At 28.8% G+C, this 25958-nt stretch overlaps 2 protein-coding genes across 3 annotated transcripts in view; one reads left to right on the plus strand and one right to left on the minus strand.

Moving 5' to 3' along the window:
* LOC142327629 (cilia- and flagella-associated protein 298) overlaps window positions 1-25958 on the minus strand; it is a 467369-nt gene that overhangs the window by 224476 nt on the left and 216935 nt on the right. The window lies entirely within an intron of this gene.
* Teh3 (tipE homolog 3 phospholipid transfer protein) overlaps window positions 12320-25958 on the plus strand; it is a 60708-nt gene continuing 47069 nt past the window's right edge. For both annotated transcript variants that reach the window (XR_012757041.1, XR_012757042.1), the window contains exon 1: window positions 12320-12695. The gene's annotated coding sequence lies outside the window, so the exon portion shown is untranslated. The remainder of the gene's footprint in view (window positions 12696-25958) is intronic.

Consider the following 25958-nt stretch of genomic DNA (forward strand, 5'->3'; position numbering starts at 1 on the left):
GATAATAGCCGATGAAGAAAAGGAAACGTATATAGAAAGTTATTCTATTGTATAAACACAAAACCGTTTAACTAATTGAAAAACACTGTTGTCGATTTTGCTTTTGATAACTGTCCAAGCAGGATCGTGTTTTAAATCGATTTTTTAACACTTTTCCATGTATTTGTGATGCCGTTATACTTAAACAGTCATTGTTGTTAACAACAATTTTTCATAAAGATTTTCCGTTTCCAAATGGTGGCCATATCTTTCCTGCAAAAGGAATGTAAGTGATGCGAGGTAGAAGGAAAGTTCCTGTTGCCAAACCAACGCAACTGACAAATGAACTTCCGCTCACTTTAGTTACGACTATAACCTCACTTACCTATTTCCAGGATGACTCTCAACAACTAAAGATTAAACAATCCAATCTTTCACATTTAATTCCGTTTTTAAGTTAAACATTTGTCTCTGAGAAAGTTCTTCAACTATTACACAGAATTATCGTATACTTTCTTAGTATACGATAATAAAATACTTCCTCATACGGTGGCTTTAGATAAACTTATTTTTTATCGTTTTCCACTTGGATGTAAAAGTACAATTCACAAAAAATTTTAAAATGAAAAATATTTTGATAGACATGTCAAAAATATTAGATAGATCTGTCCTTTTCAACGGCCATTATTCAGCGATGCTTAACATCCTTAGAAAGAGTGTTTACGATATTGTTAATAGAAAAAAAATATTTGGAACTGACTATACCATACAAATTCAATTACGATTGAAAATTTCATTTTTTAATGTATCTTCAATCTGAATTTATTAATTGATTTCTTTGTTTTGTTTGATTTCTAAAATCAGTACAATATGAGCGAGGTCTATTGTTCAAAAAACCTATTGGTGAATTATGTAACACGAAGTTGGCATTTTACAAAGAATAGATGATATTTTAAGTCTTTGCTTTCAGGTTGGAAAGCTTGAGGCTTAGTTGATATAAATTTTGTTTTTAGTTCTTTTATGAATTACTAGCATCCCATCCTCGTCGCGGCTTCGTCCGCATAATATGGTTACACTTGCGTTTCCGACGAGGTCAATTTTTTATTTTATTTTACGTCTTTTAGTCAAGTAAACGGAAGCAGGTGCAGCCAGTCGTGTAGCACATACAGTAAGAGCAAAAATCGAAATTCAAAAAACTCGAAAATTTTTTTAGATATTTATCAGAAAAGTAATTACTTTTTAGTATTAGTACAGTCGGAAATATGGTAAATTTGCAAGAACTGTTCAAAATTATTTCACCTTTCAATATCGATTTTTGAAAAATCTAGAAATTGATTTTTAAATATTCCCATGAAAATTACACACATCAAAAATAAAGTTGATATCTTCATTTGTTACAGAGAAATTTCAAAAATGGTAAAATTAATTATTACGCCATTTTAACCCTTAAAACTCGGAATTTAATGTCTAATGACGGAATTTAGTGTCCATTTACACCATAAGAAGAACATGTACACAAATTCTCTAAAACCTATCTTTACTAGTTTTTGCTGATCACTGAATATGAATCGCTCAATATTGTTTTATAAATAGAGATTAACGTTTCCCGTTGTGGTATTGCTCGCGATATCCGTAATCAGAATTTGAACATGAATACAAAAATTAATTGGTCAACGCCAAGCTCTTTTTTAATTATAAATATTCAGTAACTGAGTAATTCAAAAATACAAACTATTTGGCAGGATACGTATAATTTGGTAGGATGGTTGATGTTACACACACACACACACACACACACACACACACACACACACACACACATATATATATATATATATATATATAGTACAGGATTTTGTAGGATGGTTGATTATAAATATATATATGTGTGTGTGGGGGGTGCGCGCAAGCACGCGCGCGCGCGTGTGTGTGTGTGTGTGTCATCCCCGACGCGGCTTCGTCCGCGCAACATGGTTATTTGCGTTTCCTGTCGCTGTCAGGGGATATTTAGCCGGTCATGACTCACTAATCGAGCCCCGCTGTGTTTATTACACTTATGCTTGTGAGAATAATAATGATAAATAAAAATTAAAGCCTGTTCAATTTATAAAAATTATCAATGTATTGTAATTACTTCACAGCAACAGTTTTGTCAGTACAGGACCCGAAACTATGAATGATCTAAGAATGTGAGTTTCAAAACAGTCGGCCTCCACTTTAAGTTTTAGTTATAACTGGTTATCCGTACTTTATACAGGTAAAAATGTATTTGGCACGGATATTAGCATTACCCGACAAACACCATTAAGAGGTGACTGTACTTCGCTTCTCTCTTTTTTTAACTAGTTTTTTAGTCAAGTAATCGGTGGCAGGTACAGTCAGTCGCGTCGCACATACAGCAATGTTGGGTGAGCCACAGCTAGTACACCGTCGCACCCCTTAAAAACTCGAAATTTAAAAAAAAATAAACAAAAATGATTTTTATATATTTATCTGAAGAGTATTAGAAAGGCCCATTCTAGTGAATATCGGTTTAGTATATTCGAAAATGGGGAAAATTTTCAACAATTCACATTTTTTTTTTACCTTTCAAGGTAAAATTTCAAAAAGTCTAGAAACTGCTTTTTAGATATTTATATGAAAATTACACACACCAAAAATCAAGTTGATATATTCATTTTTTTCGATAAATTAAAAAAAAATTCAAAATCCATTTTAACCCATTAAACTTGAAATTTCAAAAATCTAGAAATTATATTTTAGATACATACATGAAGATTTTTATATACACCAAAAATCAGGTAGATCTATTCATTTATTACCGAGAAATAAGGAAAAAAATAGTAAATTTCACTGTTACTCCATTTTAATCTAAACTGGGAATTTCAAAGAATTATTTTTTAGTGTGCACTCATACCATAAGAAGTACATGTATACACATTTTCATCAATTATTGTTGATGAATTCGTTGATGAATCAGTTGGTCACGACAAGTTGCTTTGTACTCGTAGATATAGATTTCATAAATACAGGTGTTAGTTTTTTATTATTTCCTAAGTTTTGTTTAATTATTTTTTTAATATTTCTTCAACACATAAATTTATTTTTATAACTATCTCTGAGGAAATCTCATTTTTAATATTAGATGATAAACACATTGAAATTTGTTGAAGACATTACACAGTATAGAATTATTTATAGTTTTATTTTCCGGAGAAGAAATATCATATTTTGACTATAAATAATAAATAAATAATAATAAACTTAATTTTAAAAGTAAATTCACAATATTACAAATGTTCATTACGGGTAATGTAATAAAATAAATGCGATGTTATATGGTATAATACGCGCTATATCTATCTTTACCAACGAGCTTAAAGCCATATAAGGTACCTTAAAATAATGATTGGAAAAAATCAGGTTGTTATTTTAACCTTTCTCTTACCCTATGTAATCTCATTCCATTACAGAAATTTATCTTCAAAAAAATAAGAATAATTATAATAAAAGTAATCTTTTTGATCACTTTTTGACCAAACTTGATTTTACGACCGTGTGAAAGAGATAAATAGAAAATTGTAAAAAATCTTCCCTTTTATATATCTAATAAATAACTAATTTTTCTTCATTGTCCTCGTCCAATAAGAACTTTATTATATCCTGCTTTTCTAATTATCAACCACTTTACAAATTACAGTTGTTTCAGTTAAAACGATTATCTTTAAAAATAAATAAAGCAGTATTTTAATAAGTTAAATTAAAAAAATGTGGAGAGGAATTTAAAAAATATTACCGCATGAAATAAAATTTAAAAAAATAAATAATTTCTGAGGAAATTATTATAACAACCACCTTACAACAAGCGTGAATGTTATTGCGGAGTGCTGGACATAAGATAAGGCACTCACTAATCAATTTCTTCCAAACATTACTATACATCATCAGAACTGGAGTGAAATATCTAATCATATTTTTATTTTAAATATATATTTATTTCCTATTTAATAACGGTTGTTTTTAATTTTTTTTAAATATTCCTGAAGAGGATCACTTAAAAAGACACCGATAACTGGAAAATCGTTTTTCCAAAAAGAAATAAACTGAGTAAGAACATAATTGGGAAATATTAATTCTTATATAGTTACGAGAGCATATGTTTACATTTTTTGTGCAAAAAAGGATACTTTTCTTTAGTTATTCTGAAATTTTTTGAAGAATAACTTCAGTAATGAAACAAACTAAATATGTTAATAGAAAAGTTTGTAAATCCGATTGGAATATTTCATTTTTTTATAATTATTATGAAGCGATTTATTTTGCTTTAAACTAATTGGAAAAGATCGCAGAAAAAATTTCATCCTTTTTTTAGAATGTAACACGGTAAAGGCGTTTATTTAACTTGTTTTAAAATGTGTAATAAAATAATTTATAAAAAATAAAAAAACGACTTCAGCAATTAATAATACTAAAATCTTAGGGATATTTTATTTATTAACTAAAGTAAAAAAAAAAAGTATTTGCAACAAATAACTACTTTTGAAGTCGGTGCCAGCCAATACAAGTTAAATATAAAGTTACTTAAAGTTAGTACCTCAACCGATCGCTAGACGGCGGTAATTTTTAAAAATACAGTCGAATTGACAACCACCTCCTTTTTACTTGTACGAAGTAAAAGAAGTATTTTGATGGCCAAAAATTTCGGGTTTCAGATTTCAACAGAAATATACAATTTGACCATTCCTGAATCCATTTTGACTAGTTTTGGCGTAACATCTGTACGTACGTACGTATGTGTGTATGTATCCCGCATAACTCAAAAACGATTAGCCGTAGGATGTTGAAATTTTGGATTTAGAACTGTTGTAACATCTAGTTATGCACTTTTCCTTTTGATTCCAATCGACTGGACCAAAGTATCCAAAAAAAACCCAAAATCCAAAACATTTGAATTTTGAGCTTTTTCTTAACTGCAGTAATAAGCCCTCACTGAGAGCTTTTCAACGATATATCGTAAGTAGTACTAATTTTCATTGGTTCAAGAGTTATAGCCAAATAAAATTTTAATTAATGAAATATCGATCTTACAAGGGGAAGCACATCGGTTCAAATCCGACTGTATCTCCTTTTTTTTTAATTTATATATATTGATTATTAATAATTATTAACCCCTGACTGTAAAAACATTTGCAATAAATAATAATTCAATAATGAAATTAAAAAAAAAAAAAATATGAAAAATATCAGAAGTTATTAATGAAATAAAATTTTATGTACTTTTCATTTTAAAAAAAATGTGTAAATGTAATTTAATAGGTGTACAAGGAAGTTATGTGGTGTCCACATCAGGATTTTTGAAGTCGGTTAAAAAAAAAAACACGTATAAAAATACTTTTATGTGCCGGAAAATAAAACATCTTTACAACACAAATAATTTAACTTTTAAGTGGTACAATTAAAATCAAAACTGTATTATTTGTTTATTTTCATAAAACAAATACTGAGCTGTAAAAACCATAAAAAATAATATATCAGTTTAACAAATAAGTATTAACCTACTTCGCTTATGGTAGCTTGCAAGCGGGAGATAAAAATAGCGACTATGATTTAAAATGTAGAACATAAAATTAAAAAAATAATGAGAAACATGCATTAAGTATCGGATTAAATGCAAAAAAAAAGTGTTTCGAACCAGTTTCACAGCAACATATCACTAATGAATATTGAATATGCTGTGATAGAACAATGAAAGTTACATTAGTTTTATTTTACAAAAACTACAATCATATGAGAGTGAAAAAGGTGTGTGTGTGTGTGTGTGTGTGTGTGTGTGTGTGTGTGCGTGTGTGCGTTTATCATTATTACGAGTGTATTTACATATTGTATGCTGTACCATTACGAATGTTACTTTATTATCGAAAAATAGTTTCAATTTTATTGAAACTATTAACAAGTTTTTACTGAAAAACTTTGTACGGAATAAAGTGTACTAAATTTTGATGGTCCAAATTTATAACATGATTTTTAAAAATTGATGTGATTAGAATAACACATCATACTTCTACATTACTAAATATCACAGGAATAAACATTCAAAACTTCACCTATAAAGTGTATTGTCTATTTTTTTTTAGAAGACTTACCAATTTCGTCGTCGTGTGACTATAATTAATGTCAGAATCTTTTTAACTAAATCAAATAATGATAAAACCTTTAAATACACAGAACAATAACACAAAAAAAGACAAAAATATCCTCCTGGAACAAATAATATTACAGAGGTGTTTATATAGTTCGTTTATTTTTTTTTTATTTTGTGGGTTTATTTCTTATTTTTATTTCTTTGTAAGAAGTAAAGGAAGTATTGTGATCGCAAAAAATTTCGATTTTCAAATTTCAACGGAAATATCCATTTTGATCCTCCCTGAGTTCATTTTGACTAGTTTCGGCGTGACGTCTTTACGTACGTACGTATGCATCTCGCATAACTCAAAAACTACTACCCGTAGGTTGTTGAAATTTTGGATTTGGAACTGTTGTAACATCGAGTTCTGCACCTTCCATGTTGATTGCAATCGACTGGACCAAAAGTGTACAAAAAAACCCAAAATCAAAAAAATTTGGATTTTGGTATTTTTCTTAATAGCAGTAATAAGCCCTCATTGAGAGCTTTTCAACAATATATAATAAGTGATACTTATTTTCATTGGTGCCAAAGTTCACATTAGATTTTTTTAATAATTGATACATTGTCTTTTATTTTGTTTGAATCTGTGTTGTTTTTATTTCTGTTTATTCATTTAATTAAAAGCGTCTACCTATTTCATTTATTTGGTCTATTTAATTTAATTAAATTAAATAATTATCTAAAAAGGTCTTTTTTGCGCCTATTCTCAAGTTAAATTACTTTCTTTACTAATTTTCTTTATGTTTGTCTTTTTACATAGTAAAAGTTTTTTTGAACCGGTAAATTAATTTTTTTTATTTTCTATTTCTTTTAAATGTTTATTTTTTTATGAAATATTTGGATCTTACAATAGGAAGGCACAGCGGTTCAAATCCGACTTCAACTCCTCTTTTTTAACTTTTTTTTTTGTAATGAAAATATATTGATTTATTAATAGTATTAACCTCTGATTGTAAAAAAAATTTACGATAAATAATAATTCAATATTAACAATAGGAAAAAAAATGAAAAAATATCAGAAGTTATTAATGAAATAAAATTGTATGTACTTTTCATTTTAAAACATGTGTATATATAATTTAATAGGCGTAAAAAGAAGTCATGAAGTGTTCACATTAGATTTTTTTTTTTTATAATTGATACATTGTCTTTTATTTTGTTTGAATTTGTGTTGTTTTTATTTTTGTTTATTCATTTAATTAAAAACAGCTACCTATTATTTAGATAATTTAATAATTATCCAAAAAGGTCTTTTTTGCGTCTATTATCAAGTTAAATTACTTTATTAATTTTCTTTATGTTTGTCTTTTTGTATTGTAAAAGTTTTTTTTGACCTGGCAAATTAAAATTGTTTATTTATTTTTTTTAATCGGTCTATTTGGGGTTGTGTATGGTTTCTCCACTCAGAATTTCACATTCTTTAATATGTTTTTCCAATCTCGAGAAAGTGATGACAACCTGGACATCCTTGAGAAAATCCATTACTTTCTTTTTTTAATAAATCACTAAAAATAAAACGAATTTAAATAAACAGAAACATATTTTAAAAATCCGAAAATTTCAATATCATACTGAAAAAGACTACTGAATCTTGGCGAGAGTTACTGATATAGAGAAAATGTAACCTATAAAATCCGTGAAATGGTCTAACTTGAAGACTTATTTAGTACGCAACGGCATATCCTATTCCATTCTATTTATAGAAATTATAGAGAGAATATCCATCGACTTAATCTTCTCGATTAAGATATGACACCGTCATAAGAGTACGACGTTCCTTCTCCAAGAGCACAATTTATCGTGGTGTTCATAAGATTTTATATTGTTAAAAACTCTTAAAAGTATAATTTAAGAAAACAGAATTAAATAGCATGAAACTGGTTTCAAAAATGAATAAAAAAGTATTTAAATTTTACTGCTTGGAATGTTAAACCCATGCTTTAGATGAAATAAATTAGAGAAAGTATGAAATAATCAATCAACCACAACTATTTTACAATGAAGAATGAATATAATAAGAAAAGAAAAAAATGTAGGTCCAGAAAACGATGAGTATATGATAATTACTGTTGGGGAAATGAAGGATAAACACCATAGAAAAATTATGAAGGAGAAAGAATTGGAACTAATTCTTCACAATTATGGTTCATGTAATTAAAGGATGATGACTCAACTCTCAGCTGTTAGACATATTTTATTTACAATTAAATTATTTACATATTTAATTTAAAATTAGTTTTAGTTTTTTCTTCATTATAAAAAACGTATAATATATTTGTCATTAACATTAGACATATTAATGAGAAATTTTTGGGAAAAAACGGATCATGAAAGACGTCTTCCTTTAAGAATTAGATTTTTTACAAATATTTTTAACCGATTCAAGCTAGACTTAATATGTATTTTTTAAAACAAAATTATTAGAAAGGAAAATATTTTCAGTCACGTGAAGGTGAAGGTGTTAGAGGATATATATTATGCATACTGTTAAAAGTAGAAAAACCATTCTAATTATGCTTAAGTATTTTAAATTTTCTCTACAGAATAAGACCTTAATCAAGGTCGGAAAAGTTTTAACCCGTACCAAAGTTTAGGAGTCAATAAAATCTTACTCCTAAAAATAGGAGTTGTGTTTTTATGTATTTATTCTAGGCGCCACAACCAAATGATTACCGGCAACCTAATATAATAAAAAAGTCGATCACAAAAATAATTCTCAAGGATTGCAAGCTGGTGCTAGGATTACTTTCTTTTCTTTGCTTTTTCCTGTTTAGCTAAAATTACATTTTAGATAATATTTCAGAGGATGAATGAGGATGATATGTATGAATGTAAATGAAGTGTAGTCTTGTACAGTCTCAGTTCGACCATTCCTGAATATGTGGTTAATTGAAACCCAACCACCAAAGAACACCGTTATCCACAAGATAATATTCAAATCCGTGTAAAAATAACTGACTTTACTAGGACTTCAACGCTGGAACTCTCGACTTCCAAATCAGCTGATTTGGGAAAACGCGTTCACCATTAGACTAACCCGGTGGGTTGGTGCTAGGATTACGGCAGAAAATTAATTGCACCTACACCTAACTATTCCGTTTTAACATGACAAGCCCAATTAGACCATTCAGATATATTTTTCCCTCATAAAATTTTGCTCCGATCACCACAACAACCAGTTGTATAATTTACATCTCTTACTCTTTACTCTTAAAGTAAGCATATATGACTGGTCCTACTACACCTAGATACTTAAAAAATATTACAGCCATAAGAAAGACTCAAATATACTATTTTTTTTTTTTTTTTTTTTGGATGATTCAGGAGGAAATGGAAATAAATTGAAAACTGATTCTAGAACTTGAAATAAGGAAAAAAAGTGCATACACACATATGTTTTAAAAGTCTGGTATCGAGTTACGGCAAGCGAAAATTTTAGCCCAGATTTCAGTTCCGCTGGCGAAATGAGGTAATACTGAAATTTTTGAGGCGTTATATAAGATTAAATTTGATGGTTTCTTATGTTTTTGACGAGAAAGAATGAATAAAACCGGCCCCAGAACTGTATCACCCACAGTTTTAATGATATCCAACGTAAAACAGAAAAATTTAGTTACAAAAAAAATAAGTTAAGGTTTGAAGTTCAATAACTTTGTAAATGACTAATAAATGGGAAAATTTTATTATCAAAACTTGTAGAAAGTTTAAATCTGAGAAAATTGACGGAATAAAATCTACGGAAAACAAAAAAAGAATCAACTTTTATTAAAAACAAAACGGAACAAAAGTCACCGAAAAATTTTATGAATTTGTAAAAATTAAAAATAGCTGTTTTTAGTACAATAAATTTAGACCCCTGAAAAAATTAAAATAATTTAAAAAAAAAATACTCACCGTGGTTTATACTGTATTAATTTACAATAAATATTCCAAAATCTCAACACTGATACCTTAACGCACTTTTCAACTAGCTTCCTTATATTTTCTATCGTCAATTAATCAAAGCGTTCCTTGACGGGGGAAGCAACATTGGGAATGGGAGCAATCAGTTCATCACGTTTGTTTACTGTTTGCTTGTATACCTCGCCTTTCATCCCTCCCTATAAACAGTAATCTATGGGAGTCCGGTGATCTAGGTAGCCAATTTACCGGTTCTCTATGTCCAATCCAATTACAGTATATTTTTCATCTAAGAATTGTCTAACTACATTCGTGAAATGTGTTGATGCTCCATTAAGTTGATAGTACATTTCAATTCGTTTCGCTATTGAGAAATTTTCAAACACTAATAAATTCATTGTTTAAAAATGTTAGATAATTTCTCCCGCTTGACAAGTTGTTCTAGTATGAAAGGGTCTATTACTTACATCTGTTTTTAATTTTTATAAATCCATAACTTAGTTTTGCTAACTTTTGTTTTGATTTTAATAAAAAAAAATTGATTTTTCTTCTTATTCATAAACTTTATTATGTCAATTTTCTAAGAATTAAATTTTCTACCAAGGTTAGATAACAAAATTTACGCATTTATTAGTCATTTAACAAAGCTATTGTACTTCAAATCTAAAAAAAAAACGTGTTTTTTGTCGCCGAAGTTTTAAGTTTTATTTTCGTTATCATGAAAACTACACGTGATACAGTTCTGAGACTTGTTTTATTCAATTTTTCATGTCAAAAAACATAAGAAAACATCACGAATACCCCTTATATTGTGCTATAAAAATTTCAATGTGACCTTATTTCACAGGGAAAAATTGGAATCCGGGTGAAATTTTTCGCAAGCCGTAATTCAATAACAGTACGTTTTCGGAGATATTGTTTTTATTTATTTATTTATTTATTTATTTTTTTTTTTGAGATGATGGGCATCGACTCCTTGATCATCTTGCTTTATGAAAATGGAAATGGAAATGAAAAACGATGTGCCTGATCGGCATTCGAACGCAGGACCTCCGGATAGACGCTACCACTCGCGCCACGGAAGCCGGCCTTTTCGGACATATGCTTATATGAACTTTTATATTAAGTATACATATACATTATCACGTTTACTTGATACGAAAATAATTACGTAAATAAAATCGTAAAACTAACAATAATGTTACGACGGGAATAATTTTATGAATTCAGAAGTATTACATTTTAATATCCATGAAAACCAACCGATAACATATTTACCAATATTTTTTCGGCATAGAAATTTTATCAACTTCAAGAATTGAATCGGAGACCCAAGTATGTACTGTTATCATCAATATAAAACATTCATAAGTATACTAAAAAATTAATCGAGTAGTCCAAAACTTTATTTAATTAATATCTAAAAAATACAAATATAGAAACAAATAAAAAATATTAATTATTAATCCTAATAAATTTTATGTTAAAAATAATTAATAAAAATATATTTAACATATTAAAAAAACAAAATTGATTTAAAAATAATTACATTGGTAAAACAAAAAACCAGAGGATTATAAATTGGAGTATTTATAAGAGAAAAAAAAACAACACGTTTTACCACAGAGATAACGAAAAATACATTATTGTTATTTTAAATATTTTTCATTTATTATACGTAGCAATTTTTATTTTTTTTATTGACTATGAATATCCGGGGAACAGTTACATAAAATAGACATAAGGGAACAATACCTCATGATACGTATCATTTCCATACGTTATTAGTGTTGTGTGTGTGTGTGTGTGTGTGTGTGTGTTAGTAAACGCGCACGCACTTGATATACTTACACGTAATATTAAATAAACTAATACTAAGTGCCACATTAAAATAATTCGATATAACTGATGATAAGAGAAGGGATAACAGTAATAATAAATCGATAAAATATTACTAATAAATTTGTCTCGGACTTAATATCGATTTCTTGAGAATATAGGCTATATATACACATATATATTAAAAATAAATAATCACTACCCCGTTTATAATGTAGTACCATGAAATACACATCGGTTAGATGACAGTACAAAGTTAAACCGCTAGATAGTACTACGTGTACCGAAATACCGAAACTAAATATCTACCCCCACAGCCTTCTAGAAAACTGTAGCTTTATCTCTAGATACGGAAAAACAAATACAAAACGGAATAGGGAACGACCACGACGATATCAAGTAAACGGTGTTGCAACGAAAACGGGCCGTTTTCACTGGTGCTGCAGAGAAATATCAGCAGCCGTGTACCAGCACCGGCGTAATATAATAATACTAATAATAGTAATACTAATAAAACAGCAGTAATAAAACTAATACAATAGGCAAGGTCGCATAACCCCAGGTCTCGTGGTAGTGACGGCCTGTATTATAACAAACATTATAGAAACTACGAGACACAACCGATATCAAAAGAAATAACAACTCTTACAACGTAAAATATTTAAAGAAGAATAAGAATAATAATAAACAAGGCTAATAAGAAGAAGAGGAAAGAAAACGAGAAAGCAAACAAACAACGTGGTAATAACCAATACAAACAAACGACAAGGCTGATAACCAATCAAAAAAGGTAAATACTACAAACACAACTAATGATCAATCATTATTCTTTTTATTATAGCTAATCAACTTTGATGTATTACTTGCTATATATATATAGACACAAATCAATTCGTACACATACACACAAAACTTTAATGTAATAACTACTGATAATAACCTAATAAATTATAAGCAAGTAAAAGAACGATCAAACGATTACAACTTTTCATTTATTTATGTTTATTTGACAAATTACATTTAATTTTAATTATAATATTATTCGTATTTAAAAAAGAAATATTGATGATTCATATTTTTATTTATTTACTGACAATTTTTTTAAAAGTTTTTTTATTAAGTGTTATACTTTTTATTTTACAATCTACGAGTGAGTAGTAAGTTTTTTCTCAATTGTTCCTTGAATTTTTATTAAAATTTATAATAAAATAATTAAATTTTGTTTAAATATTAGTAATAATATAGTAAATTTATGATTCAAATTATGTTAGGTTAATTAAAAAATTACGATATATTGAAACATAATTCGAATACAACCCACACATTACTATATTAAATTTAAAATACTGAATAAATAATAAACCATCATTCTGTTTTAATGATTTTTATCTCTTTTAAATTTGTTTTAATATGTAGGTTATTCTTTTTGCTACAATTGCGTGTACTAATACATAACTCTAACTTTCTTTGATACAGCATAACCTCGCCCCTTACGTTAAGTTAAAAGTTACTATATAATGTCTGAACTAATAATAGGAAAGAAAAAAAATTATTAAATATATATATTCAATGCATTTAAACATTATTCAACCGATTATTTTGATGTACTTCGGAATTTTTTTCTATTCTATGCTAATAATATAATATTTAAAATACTTAATGCAACTGCACTTTTAAATTTATCTCTTGCGTTTTAAACATCTTTTACAATTTCTATTTATGCTTCTTAATATAAAATTAACTAATAATAGACGTATTCAAATATGACCCACACCTACTAACCTTGTACCGTTTTTTTTCTTCAAAAATCATTTTACATTTTTTACTCTATTTTCATTCGTATTCTATTTTATTAATAAATAATATTATGAACTGCACACTAAAACACGCTTTATAATAATACAAAAAATATACTTTTTTAATGTTGCTACCACTTACATGTTATACAATTACAATACTAAGATCTTTCGAATTAAAAGGTTAACCATAAGAAAATAGAACTTAGAGCTCTTAAAATATTGTACAATATCAGATATAATAATTTATATTATAATAGTATGCACACTGTTTCATATTGTACTGTGTAATTTGAATTTTTTAAATTATATATTTCAACGATAATACCCATGGTTCTAAAAGAATTATAGTATTTTAATCAATACATATTCATATAAATGGGAACAACGTAAAAATGTATCGTTTTTATTTTAACACTAAATTTCATCATCTATTCCTTTCTGAGTTAACTGTTGTCCTTAGTTATGGCTATAAAATACTAAATTTTGTATAAATACCCAATCAAAAATTACTACCAATTAAAACTACCCTAATTATTCCTGAATTTATATTTTGTCTGTTTACTTTATCAAAATGGTCTTCGCATCAGTTAACCTGCTCTAACACCTATAAGATAAACACAGTCTATCATTACGGTATTAAAATTGTATAATAATTGTTCTATTTAAAAAAAAGAATCAGTTATTTATGCATTTTAGTCTATCTGGTTATTTCAATCATTATTATACTTCATTTTTGTTCCAGTGTTTTATTAGTACTGGTTTTAAGATTTCATTCTAACCACATTGACTTAATATATATATATATATATATGTGTGTGTGTGTTATATAATAACTAACAATAATCAAGGATGTTCAAAGCAAGGGAGAAAACCCTTTAAAAAATTTAAAATCGGTCATATTCTGCATAATTAGGTTAAGTAATTAGATTTGGAAGTCGAGAGTTCCAGCGTTCAAATCCTAGTAAAGGCAGTTACTTCTATATGAATCTGAATACTAGATTGTGGATACCGGTGTTCTTTGGTGGTTGGGTTTCAATTAACCACACATTTCAGAAACGGTCGAACTGAGACAGTACAAGACTACACTTCATTTATACTCATACATATCATCCTCATTCAACCTCTGAAGTAATACCTGAACCGTAATTCTCTGAGGCTAAACAGAAAAAAAGAAAGGTTAAGTAATTAACAAACAGTTCAATATTTAAATCTAGGTATGATTTTTAGCTTTAAAACCCAGAGAAGTTGTCTTAATTTTTTCAAATAAAAAAAAATTAACAAATGATAGAAAGGTACTGGAAAAAACCTCTAAAATCAAGATTCAATAATAATCAAAACTAATTAAAAAAATAGTTATTTTTTTGCAAGCAAGTTTATTCTACAATGTAAACAAACCCTTTTAATATTTATTAAATTAATTTAGGTTTAAGCCGTAATATTTGTATTATTTCATGTTTACAAATTTATTGCTACTTCTTTCTTAGAAGTTTTACTGAGAAAAACATTAAATGTTTTGCACATTTATACAGAAAGATTATTTAAACAGCAGTGTGTATGGTATTTCTAGATTCAACCCTAAATCGTGAATGTAAAACCCAAATTAAAGTGATTTTCAGAATATAACACAAATAACATAGTGTGAAAGTGTTATGTTTTTAAATATTAATTTATTCAAATTCATTTTTAATTGGAATAAATATTTAAAAATAAGTAAAAACATGGAATAAAAATATCAAAATATTATTTTATATATAGTATTATAAATACGAAATACATGGAAAAGGGTAAATAAGCTGATTTCAACTAAATATAACGTAAGTCATAACTATATTTAATAAAATTCCTTTAAATAAATTTATTCAAATTTATTTTAAGAGCGACCGACCGACCTAACCTCACTTTACATGTCTCGTTCCAGAAGAATCGATAAACTTCAGTAACTAACTCTGTGCTGTAGAAGGTGATGGGTGGAAATATTAAAAAAAAAAATTATTTCTTAAAGTATTATAATAATGTCTCGGTATTTTGTAAAAAAAATCCAGATTATAAAAAAACTTAACAAATCTAGTTTAATAATATAAATAAACATTTAACTCATAAAACAAACGCGTGTGCATAGGCATAAACACATGAATACTAACTATCTATTATATAAATAGCATTCAACTAGGAATGTACAAAAAATTACTTGCATATACGAGTATAGTATCTTGTTATTACTTCTTTATTTTACTATTATCACAGTTTTCTAGAGCTGTGCTGCAAGAAGGAAAGTATGGTAATCAGTTAAAAAATGGGATATGGGTTTTTTGTTGCGTTTCATAACGTTTCATGACCCAGGAATCTAAAAAGCAAAAAAGGAAAGGTGGTAATGTTCATACGTACGTACGTATGTAAGCGTGTTTGAAGCTTAATAATTTTTGAATGGATAAACCGATTTTGTTGAAATTTTGTACACAGACTCGTGTATATAAGGAAATTTGTGGGTAAAATTTTGGGGTCAATATCTACAGAGGGTGGTGGAGTTACTTTTAGTTTACTTTCTTTAGGTTCAAATTTCTTAAAATGTTTAATACACTTCATATTCAGCTCATTATATGCGTACATAGCCCACTGGGTTGGTTTAGTGGTAAACTCGTCATCGCAAATCAGCTGATTTCGAAGTCGACAGTTCTAAGGTTCAAAACCTAGTAAAGGCAGTTACTTTTATATGGATTTGAATACTAGATCATGGATACCGGTGTTCTTTGGTGATTGGGTTTCAATTAACCGCACCTTACAGGAATGGTTGACCTGAGAATTACAAGACTACATTTCCATTCATACATATTCTCTGAAGTAATACCTGAACGATAATTCCCGGAGGCTAAACAAAAAAAGAAAGTGTATGCGTACATGCTTGGCTTACCATTTTTAAAAAAAATTGTCTCCAAAATCTTCTCCTTCTCCAAAAATTGAAAAAAATTATATTTTTATCTATTGCATATTTTAACCGTTTATTTTTGTCTTCCTAGGCATAACAATAGTTAACCCACCGGGTTGGTCTAGTGGTGAATGCATCTTGCCAAATCAGCTGATTTGGAAATAGTTCCAGCGTTCAAGTCCTAGTAAAGGCAGTTACTTTTATACGTATTTGAATACGAGATCGTGGATACCGGTGTTCTTTGGTGGTTGGGTTTCAATTAAACATACCTCTCAGGAATGGTCGAACTGAGACTACAAGACTACACATCATTTACAATCATACATATCATCCATCCTCTTAAGTAATACCTGAACGTTATATCTTGTAGGCTAAACAGGAAAAAAAGGCATAACACTATTGCAAGGTAACCCCCAAAAAAATACTTTAGAGGCATATTGGGGAAGGAGCCTATCAAAAATAAAAAAATCTATCTTTTAATTTGTAAAATATTTTTGGTTTATTTTCATGTATAAGAATAAATAATAATAATAATATTTTCATGTACCATTATATAAGAATAAATAACCAATGCCAGGAAAGTATTACAACTTTGTTGTAAGATTTTTTCTGTTCTTTTTATCTAATATTAAGCAGGTAATTTCCCGATAATAAATCTGAAAAAAAAACTCTCATAAAATATTTTTTTCAAATTAAACTTGTTATGAAAGTGGTTCCTGAATAATGAATAATAATAATTATAAAAACACACACACACACACACACACACACACAGCAGCTTAAAAAGATAGAAATTTTAAATTAAAATTATAAAATAATTATCTATTTGTAAACGAATATATCCTAACTGACTGACTGATCATCAACGCCCAGCAAAACTTACTGAAGATAAATTTATGAAAATTTGTAAACATGTTCTTCTTACGGTATAAGTTCACACTTATAAAGGCTTTTTAGAAATTCCGAGTTTAAAGGGTTAAAATGAAGTAAATAATATTTACTATTTTTTTTTTTATTTCTCGGTAACAAATGAAGATATCAACTTGATTTTTGTTATGACCGATCTTCATGTGAATATATAAAAATTAATTTCTAGATTTTTGAAATTTCAAGTTAAAGGGTTAAAATGGATTTTGAATTTTTTAAACCCGGCTTTTTTTTCTCGGTTAGAAATGAAGATATTAACTTGATGTTGACTGCGTGTAATTTTTATATAAATATCTAAAAGCCAATTTCTAGATCTTTCCTTGAAAGAGGTGACGAAAGGTAAAAAGAAAATTTGAACGATGCTCGCAAATTTTCCCCATTTCCAACAGCACACTAAATGAGAAATCATTAGATTTGGGCTTGCAAATACTCTTCAGATAAATATCTAAAACCCATTTTCGTGTATTTTTTGAATTTCGATTTTTTAAGGGAAGTGATGGCCCAACCACTATTAGTGTATGAACAATACGAACTGGCTACATCTGCTTCCGGTTACTTGGCTAAAAACAAAATAAATAAAAAAATTATCAAGACGGGAGACGCAAGTAACCATAAGAAGCCGCGACAGGGATGCTAGTATATATATATATATATATATATATATATATATATATATATATATATATATATATATATATATATTTATAAACACAACATGTCGTGAGTGACTCAGAATCAACGCCCAGCAAAAAAATCTGAAGATAAATCTATGAAAGTTTGTTTGCGTTCTTCTTACTGCGTAAGTGAATACTAAGAAAGGATTTTTTGAAATTCCGAGTGTAAAGGGTTGAAACATAGTAACAATGAAATGTTACTATTTTTTTAAATTTCTAAGTAACAAATGAAGATATCGAGTTGATTTTGGTGTGTCAATTTTTATATGAATATCCAAAAACCGATTTACAGATTTTTTAAATTCCGAGTTTAAAGGGTAAATGGGGTAACATTAAATTTCACTATTTTCTTTATTTTCTCTATAATACATGAAGATATCAACTTGTTTTTTAATGATTTTAGTATCCCCTGGCCACGACGGGTAACGTAAGTAACCATAAAGCGCGGACGAAGTCGTGACGGGGATACAATTTAATATACATATAGACGTCCATCCCGATCAGGCATGCCGTTTTCACACACGCTATAAATCATTCATCTCATCCTCTGAAGCATGCCTAACGGTGGACCCGAACGTTAAACAAAAAAAAGAGAAGTATACATGTAGACGTGTCGGATTTTCATCCGGAGGTCTCGGGTTCGAATCCCAGTCAGGCAAGGCATTTTCACACATGCTATAAATCATTCATCTCATCCTCTGAAGAAATATCTAACGGTGGTCCTGGAGGTTAAACAAAAATTTTTTTTTAAAATTAATATACATTAATTTTAAAAAAAATTATATATAAATATATAATGAGACAGGGAAATATTATATTATTATCCTACATTACATATTGATTTATTATTAATGTAAAAACTTTTGACTAGGGAATTGAATCCACTGTATTATAAATTAATTATTTCAGCAAATATTCGATAAACCCTCAATTTTATTATAAATCTAATCTACAGAACAAATGAAAAAGCTACAAAAAACTTGAATTTACTTAGTCAGAAATGATTTCTCTATTGGTCAGGCAGTCTTCTGAAAAAACATGTTCAATTTTTATGTTAATGTTAAGTGTAGTTGAATTTTTCGGGAAGGAGAAATCAGTTTCATATTTTAAGATTAGTATCAACTTACTGCTGACGTTTTCTATTATTATTAAAATTTATCATATTTTTAAGGATAGAGTTATTAATGTTATTAATTACATTAGAGGTAGTCTGAATACTATCAAGGAATATATGCGATGAATTTAAAAGGGTATAAAAAGGAGGTACAAGGAAGGCTTCACCCAGAACCACTTTGTCCTTCGAAGCTGTACACCGTTGATGGGTCTAGATTTGGCTTGTGAGAGTCCCACTTGGATGTATAAAGGAGATCCAAATTGTTACGTCATCGTAACAATGTCTCCTCGTGGGACCGTTCACTTTCCTTCGAGTTGCTTCGATCAACTCTGTGAATACTGTCAGTGTGTATTATCTCATACGGTCCAATCACTGTTATTCATCCCAAAATCGTGAAGCTGCGCTGGGAGCCATTGGCATTTGTAACATAGATAATGAAAAAAGTGGTCTCCCAGAATAAAATCCTTAGAATTTCTTCCCCTCTTGAGATACAAAAAAGCAAACAACTTCCGGTCTAACGACCAAAGTCATATGGTAATCCGATCCTAAATTATGCTGCATAAGTTCGGCCAAATCTCTTTCCAAGCAAACGTACTTAAAAGGGAATAATTAACCTTTCACCGCCTCTGTTTCCCTGACTTGATGACAATAAAGATACCACAATCAAGCGTTTTCTTTCCCGATTCGTACTCTGAACTGACAGATTTAGTCGCATCCATATCACACGAATTTAAATCAGTTTAACAGCCGACGGAAAGTTCCACAACCGGGTCGCGCTCGGCATACTCAAACAAACTGCAGAGATTTCCTACCTCAGTCTCACCACATCAAGATCGCGTCGGCGGCCAGGAGTTGTGAGACCAAAATTTCATTTTCCCCGAAGTCAGGAAGACGAGATCTGAATAACTCTCTTTCAAGTCGGAGAACTTCAAGTTCGAGTATTATATCTTAAAATGTACTCAAAAATAAGAAAAATTAAACATTACATAATTTCTTTCGATTAGATACAAGAAAAAAAAAATTACACGGTTTTTTACGGAATAACGAAGCAATACAAAACAAAACACATTAAGTGAAAAATGTGAATATTTAAATACGAATAATAATAGAAAAGATTACCTATAACGAAGAACTTCAAATAATATTAAATTATTCTTAACATTTTTAATACTCAGATCACGTCAATCTCACGGAATCTAAATCTCGATTAAAAAATAATTTTTTCTAAACCAATAATTTAATTTCCCTATTCTTTCATTATCTGTATCAACAAACAGTCCATTGCCCTCACCTTTGAGATCATTACTGAGAAATGAATGGAATTATGCGATGGAACCTACCACGAACAGTATATACTGTCTTTCAACCATGATTTCATCATTCTCTTGATTTGTAGACCTCATGCTAGATCGAACATACCTGCAACGTTTACGTAAGAAAGGCTCCAAAAAATCAATTGGGGCACATTTTGACACGATACATACGACGTCACGTTTTGTTCGATGGGACCTACAAACAAAATTTAACATCAACATTTACACACTAAGTAAAATTCCTGGAAAAATTTCCCCTACAATTCTAAATAGATATTCCAGTATACAAAAGCCGCAGTACAATTCTAGCAGGATACACACATTCTACCTCCAATCAATTTTTAATCTTATAACATTTTTACATACATTGAAAAGGCTCGTGAAAACAAATGTGAGATTTATATGTAAAATATTTACTCAAAAGTTTAATATAATACATACAAAACATTTAAGAGTATTATGTTCTGATAATTCAAATTAATAGGCGTCTTGAATGGACTAAAATATGCACTAACATCATCACCATAGTTTTTTCCAGTATTATCTCAATTTATTTAATAACTGTGTTAAAGGTTGTAAGTCACTTGATATGAGACTCAAATCACTTCTGAAATAGATTTGAATCTCTTAATAAGTGATTTTTGAAAATCATATGACAGTTTTAAATGGAAAAGTAAAGACTTAAGTGGTATTTCATTGTTTCATTCATCAAGATTCACTACTACATGTCAAAATACCAACACCTTCAAAATTCAGATAATATTTAGCTATTTAAGTAACACCATTACCCTCAGAAAAAGCCAAATCCACTAATGATTTACATACTATAAGGAATATTAAGGCCAATCTAGGGTAAAAGAAGAAATGAAGGCACTTTTTCTTGAAAACAGTGCATTATATATAAACTTGTCATCACCAAATCATTTTTTGCAAATGCAATACTCCTTCATTCTCCTCTTACACTGATTCTTTCAGAGCATTTTTTTAAATTATCTTCAACATAAATCTTAAACAAGGTTGGTGATACACAGCATCCTTACCTTACAATTCTTCAAAGTACTCAGCTGAGCATCCCCTAACCAAGATAAATTTTTCTCTAATCAGAAATCAGAAAAAACTGTCAGGCTAATTCAGATACAATTCTTTAATTATAAACCTTTACAAATAATTCTTTGACTTATTAACATATCTTTTAGTTTATTCCATTCGAAAAATTAAATGATTTTTTTATTTTTTATTTGTAAAACACACATTTATTCCTTTAAGTTTTTATTCCTTTACCACTTTCTTCACATCTCTCATCAATAGTTTTTATTAATCCAGTTGGAGCCATTTTCCAACTACCCTTTTCGATTCTTATTGTTCTTCTTTAATAATTTGCTGTACAGAATTCACAGAACTTTTTCTGAATATAAAAATTATTACTATGTTTACTGGCCAAATTTCTCACAACTTGTAGCTAAGTAATTAGTAATCATATATACAGACATTACTACAAAAGATGTCTGAACAGAAACTTAACTGCAAACGGAAATTCATTAGATCTGTTATAAAACTTAAACCCTGATATCAATTATAACAACCTACAGAGAGTATGTCAAGAGGGAGAAAAGAAATCGTACACACACACCATATATTTTTACCAAGTACACCAAACTAGAACTCCTTAATACCTAAAAATAGCATTCATGAGGTCAAAACCATCTGTTCAGTGTTATATACACAATACATAAGTGTGATACATATGTGTGAAACACACAAGTGTGTTTCTGTATATAAAATACAGAAACAGGCAAAGACAATCTTCATGTAGTAATAATATAAGCTAATTTATAAAACATACTAACTGTTGAAAGGAGTCTTTTAAAGTAATCAGTGCTCATCTGATAACAAATTCACCTGGCATATTATAATAAAACATGCACCCTCAAGTTTAATCACTTTCAGTTTGCCATTTTCAGTCTGTTACATTGATTTTATCTTTAAAAAATAAACACTTAGAATCAATAACTAATAGATTCATGCGGTGCAGTACTGTAAATCACAAGTAAAGTCTAAAACAATAAAAATTTTTCAAATAAATACTTTATTGTTAATATATTACATGTATCTGTGATGACATACACATATGAATGGTTTCAAAGAAAAATGTTTATGAATATAACAAAAAGGTAAATGTTTATTAAAAAAAATAAACATTTACCTACTATTTTATTTACTTCGATAATTTAAAATCTTTAACAATATATTGAATCTTTCTTGATTTGGTTAATTTAAGCGGCTGTGTAACTTATTCGTATAATCAAAATGTACCTGTAGATTATAGCAGCGTATCCATAATCATCTGTACCTGTAACATATATATGAATCGCTAGGCCAGGTCGTGTTATTATTAGAGCCCAATAAAAGACTGGTGGCTAATGATAGTAAAAATGACTAAACAGCACGGGTCTCGAACTATCAACTTCCGTACCGAAAGATGACACACCACGTGTCTACTATACTAATAACATAAAGATGATATATGTAATATGGTAAACTAGGTTTTCACAGACCGATGATCGTACAGAATAGTTAACTGATTGTTTGTTCATTTTCCAAACAACTTCATACAGAAAATTTCACAGTATAAAATTTCATAAGAAATAAGTTTGAATGAAAATTGCTAGAACAAAACAAAAGCAAGAAAATAGCCATTCAAAAATATATATATCTATATATAAAACTTAGCAAAATCAATTTTTTTGTAATTGTATTTGTCCATATTCCCCTCCATACTAATTATGTCAAAGACAAAAGTATAAGACAGATTAGCACCAGCAGTACAGAATTCAATAATGCTTCTTACCTTATGCTTATTGTTATTTCATAAAAGTGCTTTCGAAGGTTTCCCTCATCATCAGTTAGAAAAACTAAGTAGTTCTTCTTTTTTAAAGTTTTACTTTTTAAAAAGTCACACATTAAACTTAAAACATTAAAATTCTAAAGTAGTCATAAAAATTTTTTTAAATATTTGTTATGTGGCTAGCCACACTTGCAGTACTGTACCTATATTTAATATTCTATTTTATTTAATTTTTATAACAACATATTTTTATATGTTTACAGTTTTAATGTTAAACATTAGATAAAAAGCATTATTGAATTCTGTATTCTTGGTGGTAAACTGTTTTATACTTCTATCTTTAATATATATATATATATAAATATAAATTTTTTCCAATGAAGATTTAGAAGCCATAAAAGAGAAAATTACATCTCTTTTGCAACGAGAATGACAACTACTTTACCAGGCTCTTGCAATCTTGATTGGCAGAACCTGGTTTCAAACATGTTTCATACAAAAGTTGTTTTAATGTGAGTGGGATTTTTTCTGTACTTTATTTGTTTATTTTTTATTTTGGTACTTTATTTTAGTTTTTTATATTTTTTTACAATTTTGTAGCATGATTAATTTTTGTAACATGATAACTTTGTACTTGATAGTCGGCAATGAGAATTATTTATGGGTACCACTTTTTTTAACAACAAATCAAAACACATTTTATAACAGTACATTTTTAATACCTTAATTCAAAAATTTTATATCTACTTTATGATCAGATTCAGTGAGTGGTACTTTTATTCTCATTCTAACTTTACTTTATGTTACTGCTCACTTTATTTTTTAATTAAGCACACGTTTAGAGTATTTTTATAAAGAGTGGTTGTTTAGTGTTTTTTGAACATATATATTTTTTTGCCTTAATTTTAAGTCCTTTTTTGCGTATGTAGAATACCAAGGTTGTAGTTTTGTAATAGGTTTCAGAGGTTTATGATTTGTGTCTAAAAATGTTTGGTAAATATTACCTCTATGATGCTATAGAAGAGCTTTCAAATTTAAATTTATCTTTATTTGAAGCTGTGTCTCGTTTGACCATTGTGTTGTCAGAACATTTCAATTTAAATATTTCTGGGGCATTGTGTTTGTCTGGTGATTTAGGCTTTAATTTCTGTTTTTGCTAAGTTTTTTTTAGAATGAGAATAAAGCAAGGAAAATTTTTCATTAACAGGAGCACCTGTACTTCCCTTCACATATTTTCGAATTTATGTAAATCTTCCTTCGAATTAGTTTATCTAAACGTGAACATTTCATTAAAATCAGTTAAGAGATTCTTAATTTATACATTCGACTAAGACCGGTTCATTTGTTGCGAAATATTCTCGGCTGTATATAACGCCACATTCCGCCTTCCGGGCGAGTTGCCCTGGCGGGCAGTGTCTCGGAATGGGACAATTAGGTGTCCAAGATTGATACCTCTTCATCGCAAGAACTAAAATACACTTTACTGGTTCTTACTACCCAGTGTGGACAATCTGTATCATCGATTTTCGGTTATTGGTTATTTTTCAAGCTACTGCTTCTTCTGTTTAATTTCGGAGATGATAATAATAATAATTAGTATTTCTGATTTCATACACATAAATCATTATTACTTCTTAAAGAAAAGATGATATTTAACGATATTAGAAGAAGAATTCTCTTAAAAGAAAAACTACATATAATTCAATCAGATTACTCGTATGGCCTCTAAATAGAACTATAAAAATATATTTAAAATTAATAAAAATTCAATATTAAATAATAATAGAAAACATGAATTTATGAGGTAAATTAAAACATCGGTATTAATAATAAAAAAAGTGTTAGCAGTTCCTTTTTAGGTGGATTTCGTAAGAAAGCAACCTACTGTAATGGGTACTATGATTCGATTTGCGGAAAATTTCAACATATCTTCGCGTTTCACACCCCTCCGAGACCCCAAAACCACCGTCAGCTCAAACATTTATACATATATATTTCACTTTCTTGTGGACACGATAACTGCCGTAATTTTGCGATAATAACTTTCAAATTGTTCCTCAAAAATAACTCGTTTTAAAATCTCGGTCGAGTTCGTTAACGCCCAAAATCGGGCCATGAGGGTGGAAATGGAGAGGGGCCTTTTAAAAAAAAAATATCGCTATAACAACTTTCTTATTAAGTAAAATATCGAATTCGTTTAAAGTTCTTACTATTCTCTTTGGATAAAATTCTAGAACTTATCTAAGTAAAGTTTTTTTATATAACCAACTATTGGAAAAAATGGGAGTTTTGAAGAAAAAAACCATACCTACCTTAATAGGCACAGTATCGAATCGGTTTAAAGTGGTCGTTAGTCCTCTAAACATTGCCTAAAACTTTTGTCTGAAACAGTTTTTGATATAACTAACACATACGGCAAGGGATGACCAGAATTGTAAGATGGGGTTGTATGCTAAAT

This window comes from Lycorma delicatula, chromosome 7 (genome assembly GCF_047948215.1).
Source record: "Lycorma delicatula isolate Av1 chromosome 7, ASM4794821v1, whole genome shotgun sequence".
Classification (NCBI taxonomy): domain Eukaryota; kingdom Metazoa; phylum Arthropoda; class Insecta; order Hemiptera; family Fulgoridae; genus Lycorma; species Lycorma delicatula.